This window comes from Mustela putorius, unplaced genomic scaffold (assembly GCF_011764305.1).
Source record: "Mustela putorius furo isolate JIRA1106 unplaced genomic scaffold, ASM1176430v1.1 tig00003913_pilon_pilon_pilon, whole genome shotgun sequence".
Taxonomy (NCBI): Eukaryota; Metazoa; Chordata; class Mammalia; order Carnivora; family Mustelidae; genus Mustela; species Mustela putorius.
This window is the reverse complement of record NW_025422060.1, coordinates 10,870,680-10,883,793: the sequence shown is the minus strand read 5'-3', so window position 1 is coordinate 10,883,793 and position 13,114 is coordinate 10,870,680.

The following is a 13,114-nucleotide window of genomic DNA, read 5'->3' as shown; positions in this document are numbered from 1 at the left end:
GGGCTCTCTGCCCAGCAGGGAGCTGCTTCCTCCTCTCTTTCTCTGCCTGCCTCTCTGCCTACTTGTGACCTCTGTCAAATAAATAAATAAATAATCTTTTAAAAAAATAAAATAAATAAATTTTGGAGTGTTTCTAACTTAAATACATACTTTAAAGTACCTTTCTTTGGAGGAAAGAGGCAGCGGAAGTGGAGGTAGGTGGGTCCCAGAACTTTGATAAGTTTGATAACTTTAATAACTTTTCATTATTCTTTTAGTACCCAGAGAGCTGTAAATTCACAGAAGACAGATGTGGCTGGGAAGGACAAGCCATGGGGCCGCCTCTTCCTGTGACCAGGAAAAAGCTTCTCAGTCCACACAAAGGTTCATCAGTACCAGCAGAATCGTCTCGTATTTCCTTATTTAGTGCCAGCAAGCTGTTAATGGCTTGACTCAAGTCTTTCCAGTTACTGTATTTCTGAATACTTCCACATGAAATTTAGAATGTCTGATTTTTTAAGAGAAAAAAAAAATTTGGAACACTGGAAGTACACAAGACACCCTAACTCTAGTTCCCGGAGCTAAAATCAAAACACACACACACACACATACACACACACAGAGCTACTGGCCAGGACCTCATGTAAACAGAGATGTAATCCTATAACTTGGCCCTATTCAGAAACTCAGGCTCTCAGATTTAAACGGCTCACCTACATTTCTAGAGACGATTTAGCCATCATTCCAGATGTATTCAAAACCCCCGTCTTTTGAATCTAGCACGATTGCCAACCTTTTTACACTTAATGCCTCAGCCCTCTCTGCACTTATCATGGTTGGCCTTAATTACATCGCCTCCATCAAGTATCTGGGATTACATTACTGCTATACACTCCTCTCTGACTTTGCCCAAGACAAAGGGTCTCTTTTCAGCAATTACGACTAATCAAAAACAAATTGAGTTTTGGGCTTACCGCTCTCAAAAACAAAACAGAAACAAAAGCCAAACCACACTACAAAATACTCCTATAGTGCTAAAAAGGCACCTCCCAAGCTGTCCCTCTTTCTCACTCCCTCACCCAACCCCCAGTCCCCTCCACATGCAAACTGGAAAAAAAAAAAAAGAAGAAGAAAGAAAGAAAAAGAAAAAAAAATTTTTTTAAAGAATTCATGAAAAACCTACTTTTTGGCCCCTATCATCATAATTTATAGAGAGGGTATAGGAGATATACAAGGACTATCCCCCTAGAGAAGACACAGCCAGCCTCCTTTTTTATTTTTAATTTATTTATTTGAGAGAGAGATTGCGAGTATGTGCAAGGAGGGGGCAGGTAAAGGGAGAGAGAGAGAAGCCTCAAGCAGACCCCGCGCTGAGCACAGACCCTGATGGAAGGCTTGATCCCAGGACCCTGAGACCGTGACCTGAGCTGAAACCAAGAGTCAGACACTCAACCAACAGAGTCACACAGGTGCCCCAACCGTCTTCCCCCAGGACTGTAGCAGAAAGACAGTCACACAAGTCCGTGAACATAGACATGCCAGCAGCCAGCAGAATTCTATGACCTGGCGGTAGAATGTCTGATGAAAATAAGCAGGTGTGGGGAACATCAGACTGCAAAATCTGTCCCCGAAGAGAAGTGCCGGGGCTCAAGCCAACTCCAGAACCCAAGACTGAATGACATGTGAGCCACTGAGCATGGGTGGCTGACCTCTTGTTCGAAAAGCGTGTCCCTGAGGCAGCTCGCTGACTCACGCAGAGCCCACACCACATTCTCCAATTTCCCAGGTGGTGGCAGCAGCATCAGTGTTCTGGGCCTTGGGGTCCCTAACCTTCCCTCCCTCACTCCTTCCATTCCATTACCCGGTCACAAGTATTACCCCTTTCTCCGCACGATGTAGCCATAGGCCTCCCCACCTCTTGTGCTGAGCTAGTGCTTCACCAACCTGCCCCTGCCTCCTCCTATTTTATCTCCCATCTGAAAACAAAGATCTAATTTCTTCAATATGTGATGCTGGACCATAGAATCTATTCACCCTCCCCAAATTACATGTATTGTTATGATCAAATAAACCAGTGATGGATTATGCAGGAACATTACTGTGTACTCTTTTCCCCATCATCAAACCACCTCCCCTCCCCCCAGTTAGGAACAGCAGCATCCACCCCCTCTCATCTCTTATTAACCATTGCGCCCACAAGCCCCTGAGGCCAACGTGAGTAGTGGGACACGGTCTCTGAGACGTTTGATTTTGAGCCACAGGGGGTGTCATGGCAGCACAGCGCAAGTCCACTTTCAGCCCAGACTCTAAGCAGGAAGGGGTTGCTCCCACCAAAGCTGCTTAAAATAAGTGAACAGAGTAAGCTGCCTGGACAAAGAGATCCTCCTCTCGTAAACAGAAGAAAGCCTGCAAAGAGAATCCAAACACGGTTTGGTCCAAGCAGAGAGGAAAGACAGAGATAAAGTATTAATCCAGAGAGGCTGGCCGGCATTTGCCAAACATGTTAGGAGAAGCAAAATCTTCCTAAGAATCAGTTCCCAAGGCTCCAGCACTCGGGGACAGTACTGGAAGCAGTGACTGGAGCAAAGATGAGTTTTTTTCTGTGCTTAGTTACAGGGACTTTGAAGGAAAAAAAAGAAAAAGAAGAAGAAAGAAAGACAAAAAAGAGGTCACAGCTGGTGCAGAACAAAGGCTTGGAGAAAGAGGATTCCAGACATGAGTCTCTAGCCCACCCTGGTTAACACTAGGTGCGTGACTGAGGAAGCACTGAAGATGGTCACCACTGTACGTCTTTGTTGCTATGGGAGGAAAGATCTGGACAAATCCACAGTGCGTTGCTTAGGCTCTCCTTGCAGGGTATGCTTCAGCCGGTCTCAAAAACCCTTTTGTTGAATTTGCACCACCCCCTTCTAGAAGGACTGGTAGACCCTTCCTATCTTTCCTTGACCCCCCCAGAGGTCGATGATCATTTAACTAGAAAACCCTTTGAGCTCATTCCACTTAATTCTATCTTCATACATGGAGATGGCTCCAGTTACGTGCATGTTTGTGTTTCTCAGTCCTTCTGGGTGTATTGATTTTTATTTGTCCTCCATTCCAAGTAAGAGACTGTACCAGATACTATGAAGACAGAGTAGATACAGCTCATTATTCGTCCCTTCAGAGGACTAACAACCCAGGAACATGAAAGAAAAAAGCTAAGAGTTAAATAATGACAAAGTATGGGGTGCCTGGGGGGCTCAGTGGGTTAAAGCCTCTGCCTTCGGCTCAGGTCATGATCCCAGGGTCCTGGGATCAAGTCCCGCATCAGGATCTCTGCTCAGTGGGGAGCCTGCTTCCCTTCCTCTCTCTCTGCCTACCTCACTGCCTGCTTGTGATCTCTGTCAAATAAATAAGTAAAATCTTTAAAAAAAAAATAATGACAAGGTAATTAGGAAATAGCTCAGTACTTGGGGCAACTTCTAGGGGAAGCAGAGGGAGAAACCCTATGGGGATTTGGTATTCTTCTACAGTTTTTTCCCTACATGCTGGGAAGTAGTACTGATTCCTCTTCCTGAGTCTTGCTGCATGTTTTGGATCTACTGCCTTCAGGTACGCAAAGGATGAGAGTTTGGTTGCTGCACCTGAGTTATGATGATCCATCCCAGGAACCTAGAAAGGGTACTGGTGAAAAGATCACTTGACCACTAGAGACTCAAGAACCAGCAGCTTTGAGAGGAATTTATTACATCCAGTTAAGGAATTCAATCCGAACAGTCTAGGTCTGGAGAAAGAAGAGATGGGGAGAAAACACAGATGTGAGGGTGGCCATTGGCTAGAAAGCAAGAAATCAGCCTAAGTGAAAGCTTTGTACTGGGTGTGGGAACACCCCCCACCCCGGGAACACAAGAAAACAGTTGCAGCAGCTTTTATTAAAAGCAATTTCCCCCTTGAGTTTTAGTGGAATGAGTCATAAAAGGGGCTAAATGAACTTGGACACCACCCTTTACCTGCTCTGACTCTTTTCTACCAGGTAGGGAGGGGTGGCACTACCCAGGGAAAACCCTAACAGGTCCCAGATCATTGCTGAGATGGAAGAGAGTTTCTCTCAACTACCTCTTTGAGCCAGACACTTCCCAGTGGCTGATTTTAATGGCACTGGTTGCCTAGAACCTCTTCTAACACACTCTTTGGGGTCCAAGGTAGAGAAGGGAATCTTGGGTTTTGATGATCAAGATGAGCACGAATAGAGGGTATGGGGCAAGACGACCTTGAAGAGAGCATCTCTAGTTACCTTAGAGAGTCAGAATTCAGGGTCTTTCAGCAGCTGGCATGGGCAGAATGTACATTGTTTTTGGAGACAAGCCCAGACTCACAAGTCTCCCTGCCTCCCTCCCTCCCAGAGGCCCAGCATTAGCTATGGGACTCCTCATACATGTATAAGAAGAGCTTCCTTAATACTGGCCAGCTGTTAGGTTAACAGCTGTGCCAGAGATGGCAAGGGACCAGGAGCAGTGGAACAATGATTGATACAAAAGGGAGTGTTCTGGCCAGTGGCTGTGTGAGTCATTACAACTGAATTCTGTTAGGGATATGTAGCGCATGTGTCTTTTTTAGTAAGAGGTTCTCCTCCAGAGTTAATATAGAGTATCAGTTGATATGATCCATATGGCTGATCATCTGTTTACAGTGGGCAGATGGAACCTGACTTGGAAGGTCTAGAACCGTCAGCTGTTTGGTCTGACAACAGAATCACCTAGGATATTAAGACAATAGATCATTTAGTCTCTTCCTAGATCTACTGAATCCTAATACTCAGAGGTAGGACTTTGGCACAAAGTTTAAAAACAGTACTTTTATAAAATCCCAAGCCAAGGTGTGGAACTATTGTTCTAGAACAATATTCTAAAGGACTGGGAGACAAAATGATGACAAAATTATGATTTTATGTGATCAAACTGTGGAAGTAGGATGTGGCCAGATAATCTGTGAGGATACAGGGGACCATGTCATCTGTTGATGCTTAGGTAATCTGTGAACGTGTTTAGAGTTAGAAACTGATAAGTTTTAAATGTTTTAAAATATATAATCAATCAGATAAACTTCCTCTGGTCAGCTTAGTCTAGCTACCTAGACTAACTAGTCTAGCTACCTAAAACTCTTATTCCTAAGCAGTCCATTTAATAAGTTGAAAAACTTGAACTAATAGAATTTGAGTCACTGTCCTTCTGACCACACTGGAGTCAACAGATCGGTGGCTTGTAAACACTCATTATTGGAACAAGAGCAACCAGTGGGAACAAGGCTGTGCTCTGATAGGAATGGGAAGGGAGGGGCAACAGGAGAAGTGGTGGGCACTGTAAGAAAGCAGAGTCCTTGTACAAGTGGGACCACCGCAGGAAACATGTCAATTAAGAGAGTCAAATTCTTCCACAGAGAAAGCGAAGGGGAAAAATGGTATCTGAGTGAAATCAACCCAGGGTATAAGATTATTACACCATCTCTTTTGCCAACCACCTATGTGCCTATCCATTAAAAATGGGACCTTAGAACAGATGGTAGGTAATCTATTGTTGCCACCACTTCTTTCTTTGACCACAATTTCCAATAACTGGTCACATTTCATTTTAAATTTCTCAGTGTTAAGTGCTCAATTTGATCAAGAAGAAAATGCGTTCCAGGGGTCCAAATCCTTCTAAACACATGCCCATTAGTTGGCAGCATAGTGTAATGTTATGGCAGATACAAGGCCACTAAAATTCTTGTTGAATACCTACCGTGTAATGTTTTGAATAGGTCCAGGGCTTAGCTAGGGTGTTGCTATGGCACAGGCAAAGTACATGGGCTTAGCCTCCCTTTTTTGCTTCATAGAACTATTCTCCCTCCATATTCTTTCTTGTGCACCCTCCAAACTCCATGACTACTACTTCTTTTCAGGGAGGGGTCATTATACGTAAGCACCACTCCATTAGAGCTATAGCAGCACAAAGTTTGGGGACCAAAGGGCCAGGTGTTTGTTGGTAGCCCAGATGTCTGTTGATTAGAGTTCCTTAGAATGTAGGGTGTGCACGTGTATCCACATACATACACACACATATATATGCACATATATACATGGAGAGAGGTAGGGAGGGAAGGAGGACAGGAGGGAAAGAGAGAGCTTGAGAGAGACAGAGGGAGATAGAGTTTAAGGAATTGGCTCACGCAGTTGTGGAGGCTGACCAGATCAAAATCTGCAGGGTGGGTTGGCAGGCTAGAGACCCAAGGAAGAGTCAGTGTTGCAGTTCAAATGCAAAGGCTATCTGTTGGCAGAATTCCCTCTTCCTTAGAGGAAGGTAGTCTTTTGTTCTATGCAGGTCATCAAATAATTAGTTGAGGCCCACCTACATTACCACGGGGAATGATCAGTTTTATTCAAAGTCCACCAAAGTGAATGTTAATCTCATCAAAAAACACCCTCACAGACTCACCTAGAGTAATGTTTGACTAAATATATGGGCACTGCAGCCTAGACAAGTAGACACATAAAATTAACCATCACAGGGCCAAGTGGGTACACTAATCAGCTTAGAAGACCACAGGTCCTCAATCATCAGATTCAGGAATGTTTTCCTTCCCCCAGATTGTAGGTGGGTGGCTAAAATAATATTCATTCCCTCTGGAAACGAGTGTGGGAAATAATGAGAAAACCTGATAGTACAATTTGAACAAAGTCCTTGTTTCCAGTGCATGTTAGCACAGGGTCTCTGAATGAGGACAGAGGAATATATGTCATGTTCTCAATGCATTAGAGCAAGGTGTACAGGGTTAGGATGAGGGAGGAGTGGAACCTCCCACAGTTCAAACCCCACTCTGCCGGAATATCTGCCCTTAGCTTTTTTTTTTTTTTTTTTTTTTTTATTTATTTGACAGACAGAGATCACAAGTAGGCAGAGAGGCAGGCAGAGAGAGAGGGGGAAGCAGGCTCCCCGCTGAGCAGAGAGCCCGATGTGGGGCTCGATCCCAGGACCCTGAGATCATAACCTGAGTTGAAGGCAGAGGCTTAAACCACTGAGCCACCCAGGCGCCCCTGCCCTTAGCTTTGAAGGCTGAATCCTAGGCTTTGGCTTACCATTTGTTTTCCCAGAAACCAAATTACAGTATCTCTGGAAAATCTCTTAGTCTTAGCACGGATCACATCCACCTTTATGAGTTTCACAGGAGCACACACAAATGGCAGACAGTCTATCTTGTAAGAGAACTTGGCAAAAGAACACTATGGTGATGCTATTCAGAGTACGCAAGGTTCCCACTGTCTCTCTACTAGAAAGTGATCCACACTGAGCCAGTGAAACTAACCACAGTAGCAGAGAAGCCACGGCTACTGCCACTGAGGGAGCAACTGTCCGGGGCCTCATCACACACTGGGGGCTTCGAAGTTAGGTGTTCCAAGTTCGGCTCTACCAGGCAAAGCAAACCAGCTATTTATACTGTTTATAGGACTTACACGAAATTAGAGCAGGCTTAAGAGAAATGAGGTACAGGACAACATAATGGATTTCCATCTCTCTCTAATAGATCACAGACTCCTGAGGATGGGGGCTTTGTCTTGTTCTCTGCTGAATGCCCGGAATCTGGCACATAACTACCTGGGCTCGGGGAACCTGTTAACTGGCTGAGTGACTGGATGGTTAAATGAAGTCCAAAGCAGTCTTCCTCAAGGTACTGATACATCATCATAGTTGTTAAAAAGGAATGGAACTTTTTTTGGTAGGAAAATTGGAATGTTCTCAGAGTGATTAAAGTTGAAATGAATTGATTTATAAAATGGCCACCATCTTCGCATGTCTTCTTGGCCCTCTGGAGAAGGAGGCAGGCATGGGATGTTTACTAAGCGCCCATACAGTGCTCGGGGATATGTCTATAGGTAAATATGGCAGGGAAGCAACCTCCCAGACTACTCATTCCAACAGCTCTTTCCCTTCGTTGCAGAGAACAGAAGCTTCCAGAAAGATCTCATCAGGTTGCTCAATCTGCCTAGATTTGAACTCCCAGAGAGCAGAGACCAAGCATGTCATCCCCAGCACCTAGCACATTGTCTGATGTCCATGGAATGTGCTCAGGCGATGTTTATCCAATGCTTCTGTTCTTGTTTTTTTCTTGCCAAGCCAGGAGACTGAAGCATGGCAGAATTTCACAAGGCCTGTGGTAACAGAAAGCTGGTGAAGTGAGCAAAGATTATTGCAGTGGAATATCAGAATTAAGAGTAGCAGAAGATATTGAGAGAGAATAATACCTGAAGAGGATAACTAGACTATTGAGTAGATTGGGGGGGTGGGTAATGAGAAGACAAAAGAAAGATAACTAAACTTGCTGGGAATATTTATTCTGCTGAGTATGGAATTCAAGTATAATATTATGATATACACAGAAAGATGGAGAGCGAGAGACTAGGTTTTTAGAGAGGTTCAAGGAACACAGAAGGTAGCCTTCCCAATCCCAAGGAGCTTACACAGTACACTGTTTCGCCTTACTGACAATCCGGCCCAACTGTCATACCAAGAAATAATAATTTAATGATCAGGGATTACTATCAGCTTGGATAACTTACATTCATATTGATCCTTCAATAATATCTATAAGTATTATAATATTTATGTTTATATATAAATATTATATATTTTCAACATTTCTCTTTTGTAAACTGCTAAGACAGGTTAAAACCCCCAAGTACAAAATTTTTGTCATCCTAAAAGAAGGAATTCAGTCCTTTCAAATGAATAATCCCTGAAGTCACCGTTTTGAATGTTACGGGAAAAATCTCCGGCTCTTCTCCCAAATCGTAACTATGAACAGACCCGTAATTAATATCTGTACTTTCATTTTCACAGAGCAGTGAAGCTTGGCCATTTGGGGGACCATCAAAGTTCTGAGGAGCTAATGGAAGGTATGGACACTTTTCCTTTACAACAAAAGGTACATATAGCTTATTTTACTGAAGAAGGGCTTTTGTTCACATAGACAAAATATATAAAAGATGTTTACTTAGGTTTTTCATAGAAAAATGAAGGTGTACGTCCTAAAGTAAAATTGAACTAAATTAAAATTCACAAATAATAAGGAAAAATAAAGTTTTAACTCTGCTCACATTTCAAAGAGAAGTCAAATTTTGTTTGCCTTGAATAGGGAAAGGAGATTATAACGAGGCCTTTGTTACAGTGATGTTCATGTCAGGGTAATGTTTGACATCTATTCAATTTTGACTTTCCATCAGATGGCTGTAGGCGCTGAAAATTCTACTAATACAGAACTCTGAGGTGTTTGGTAACATCAGGAGAGCCCAGCCTTATGTCAAGATTCACTGAAACCCCCAATTCTTTAATTAATGTTCCATCATTTCCTAGGTCTCTGAAATGGCCTCAGACAAAATCCACATCCTTGATGTCGTCCTCAAAGACAAAAATTTTTAAAAAGGGAGAGGTCATAAGCAGAGACTATAGGTCTTACGCTGTTAGGAGCCATGACTTTCTCCTCTCCTGGCTCAAGAATGCTCTTACCCTCTCTCCAAGAGCCCCTCAGTCCTATTTCCTTCCATAGTTGAGGTCTTGCCTATTCCTACCCACCAATGACTTTCTCCACACTTCTCTGCCTTGTTCCTAATCAGTAGCCAAGAAGGACAGCAATCCCACTGCAGCCAGGGAAAAGGACAGCAACGGAAGTGTGGTCCAAAACCTTCCATCCCAGAAGCACCACTAACGTCGTGGTTGGGTTCTGTGGTATACTGTTCCATTAAGAGACCATTATGAACAAATAAGTGAGCTGACTTATTGATAACCACATTTGTTCCCATCAAAAATTACATTACAAATTCCATATAACTCATAAAAACTGGCTCTTGGGGCCCAATCTGTCCAGAGCCTAGGTGCTGCGAGCATGTGATGTTATACTTGACTAGACATGAATTTCTCCCTCATTAGTTTTAATAACAGGGCAGAGTTATTTTATTCTTATGGGAATAAATATATGATTTATAGCTGTCTACATCCCAATTGTCAGACACAATAGTTCATATTAAAAGAATAGAAACGGGAGGTAAAATCTTCTAACTACTTCTGTTTCCTACTACTGGAGCCAGACCTCTATTTTCTAAATATTTTGTTCTAAGAGCAGAGTAGAAGGCTGCCATTTTCGCTGTTATTCTATAGGCATCTTGGGCCAACAAAGCTAATACGGAAGCAGAAAACTATAGGGAGCTCTTCTATCGGAGAGCTGACTTCTCTCCAGACTGTGTCTTCCCTAGTTGGTAAAAGTCTGTGGAACATCCCAAATGATTCTTGATTAGCTTTGGTCTTGTATCCTTGGAGGGTAAGATCTGCATGGAACATTAAATTGGACATGGAGGGAATGTCCTTGGATGTGTACACACTTTTAGATAGAAAGCAATTTCCTGTACATTTTAAAGTCCTAATCACATCACTATTATCCTCACTCTTAGTTACCAGCCATTGAGAATGAAGCTGTGCTTTTAAAGTTACGGGGTAAGATGTGATTAACTGAAGACATACAGGCTGATGTCTTGCCTCTCACATAATTATGATCTAGTGTTGTCTCATGGTCCCACCAAAAGGACAAATTCTCACCACAGCAAGCTTTCTGTGTTTGTGATGGCAAACCTCCAAAACAGTGTTGTTTGGCAAAAACAGGAGTGTTTTTAGCAACAAAATCCAAGACAATTGTATGCTACAATCTGAAACCAGCATATTGCGGGCCAATTAACAGAGCATCTGTTACATCTGTTACATGCCCCAAACTATTAACTCACAATCTTGATTATCTTCATGTGTGAAACCAAGTAAACACCGGACCAGGTGTATTTTACCTTTTTTTTTTTCCCCCCTTCACATAAGTCAAAGATTCAAATTTGTTTGCAAATGTTCTCCGGATGTTTGCAGCTTTCTAGATAATTTAGTGGGACCCCCCTCCCCCCACGTTTCTGGAGAAATTTGTTTTTGAAAAATCTACTAATTTAGAATTTATATGCCTAATATAAAAATTATTTGTGTCAGACGGCATGATTTTCAATGAAACTAAAAGAAACTCCAACTCAAAGTGGCTTAAACAATAAAACGTATTTACAACTCATATCACTGAAAAGTTAAAAAGCCAGGCAGATGCAAGGCGTGGTGCAGTCAGAACTCTGGCTCCATGTATTTCTGCTTCTCTCAGTTCCCCCTCCATGAGCCGTGGGCAGTACTTAGGCCACTTCTTCCTCTTTCCTAACCGAGAGGCGAAAGAGACCCACCTCTCATCTCTAGTTATATAAACCTGAACCAATCATGGCGGCTATTAGAATGCCGGACACTGATTGGTTTATTCCTAACCTCGCCCCCACCAATCATGTGGCCAGAAAGACAGCACAGGCTATTTGGCTAGTGCCAATCAAAGCCTACCTGTAGGCTGCATCCACCTGAACCACCCGCATACTCTGTAATAGGGGCTGGAAGGTGGAGCGGCCGGCGGCTCCCTACAGAAATGGGAAAGAGAGGGGATGGGTGCTACGCCACATAAGCAACTATTGAATGACAACTTAACTCATTTTCCTTAAAAAACTTAATCCATTTCCCTTAAAAAATGAACTGATTTTTCTTTTTAGAATTGTAATAAAGAACCATTACAGATATTTTTAGTTAAGCAGCATACAGGGACAACCTGGGTGGCTCAGTCAGTTTAGGGTCTGCCTTCAGCTCAGGTCGTGATCCCAGGGTCCTGGGATAGAGCCCTGGATGGGGCTTCCTGCTCAGCGGGGTGCCTGTTTCCCCCTTCTTCCTCTGCCCTTCCCCCCCACCTTGGGGCTTCCTGCTCAGCAGGGCACCTGCTTCTCCCTCTCCCTCTGCCCTTCCCCCCACTTTGTGTTCTTGCACGCACACTTTCTCTCGAATAAGTAAAACCTTAAAAAAAAAAAATATATATATATATATATGCATTTAGATTAGAAAGAAATGGGATAGTTGTTTACCTACCCCCAAAGAACAATGGCACCAATATTTATAATGGTTAGGAATCCAATATTCTGGAATCTGAGCCCTTGGATTTAAATTGTATCTCCATCATGCACTTAGCTGTATGCCATTGAGTAAGTCAGTTAGCATCTGTGTCTCTGTAAGTGGGAATAACAATAGTGCCTACATCATCAGGACTAAGTGAAATCACACATGCAAATAAATCTTGTAACAATAAGAAGTGCTTCATGGTTGCCACCCACCCATTAGAATGCAGCTTCTATGTGGGCAGGGGCCTCGCCTGCCTCAGTCACTGCTGTGATCTCACTGGCCACCATATTCCAGGTGGTTGATAAACACTTGTAGACTCTCCTTTCCTTCATCTCTCTCAAAACGTGAGTAGAGAAAAGGAAAGAGTTAAGGAAATTAGAGGCCCGTACAGCTGGAGCAAGTTTTTGGTGGAAAGCCAGCACTAAAATCCAGGAGGAATGGGGTTTGGAGTTGTAGATCTACTTTGAGTGCTGTTGGAACAGTGCAGCTGACAGGGTCTGGAAGGGAAGAGGTAGAAGTGTTTGTTAAATCCCACAGCATGGGCTTTTATTCTTTTTCCTTTTGAGCCCGAGAAGCAAAGGATGAAGTTGGATCATCTGGTTCAGTAATATAATCTTAAAATAAAATGAAAAATCTGGGAGTCTCTCTGTGGGAAAAGGGAGAACAAGAGGATTCAAAGGAAAAAGACAATAGAGGATTTAATCCAAAACATCTAAAAGCAAATATTGTTTTCAGGAATTTTCAAAGATTCTCTACAAAGGGAGAAAGAAATTGATGACTAAGGCAGAGAGGGGTAAAGCTGTGGAGATGTCTCAAATACAGGGACTGCACACAGGCATCTGTAAAGTACATGTACAGGAATTCCTTGTCCCTACAGCTAACCCTGCTCAATTCTGAGCTGGCCCTCCCCACCCCGGGCTTCTTTATCTTCTGGGCTTCTGCCAAGATGTGGCACTAATAGTAACTGCAAAAAAAAAATGGGTCCTGCTCAGTGAGAAGAAGCAAAACTGAACTACCCCCCCCCCCGCCCCAAGATAAAGCAAATAAAAATTCCCTTTGGAATATTCAGAGAAAGAGTGTAGGAACCGAAACTATATAGAAGATATAACAAATAGGCAATTTTACAT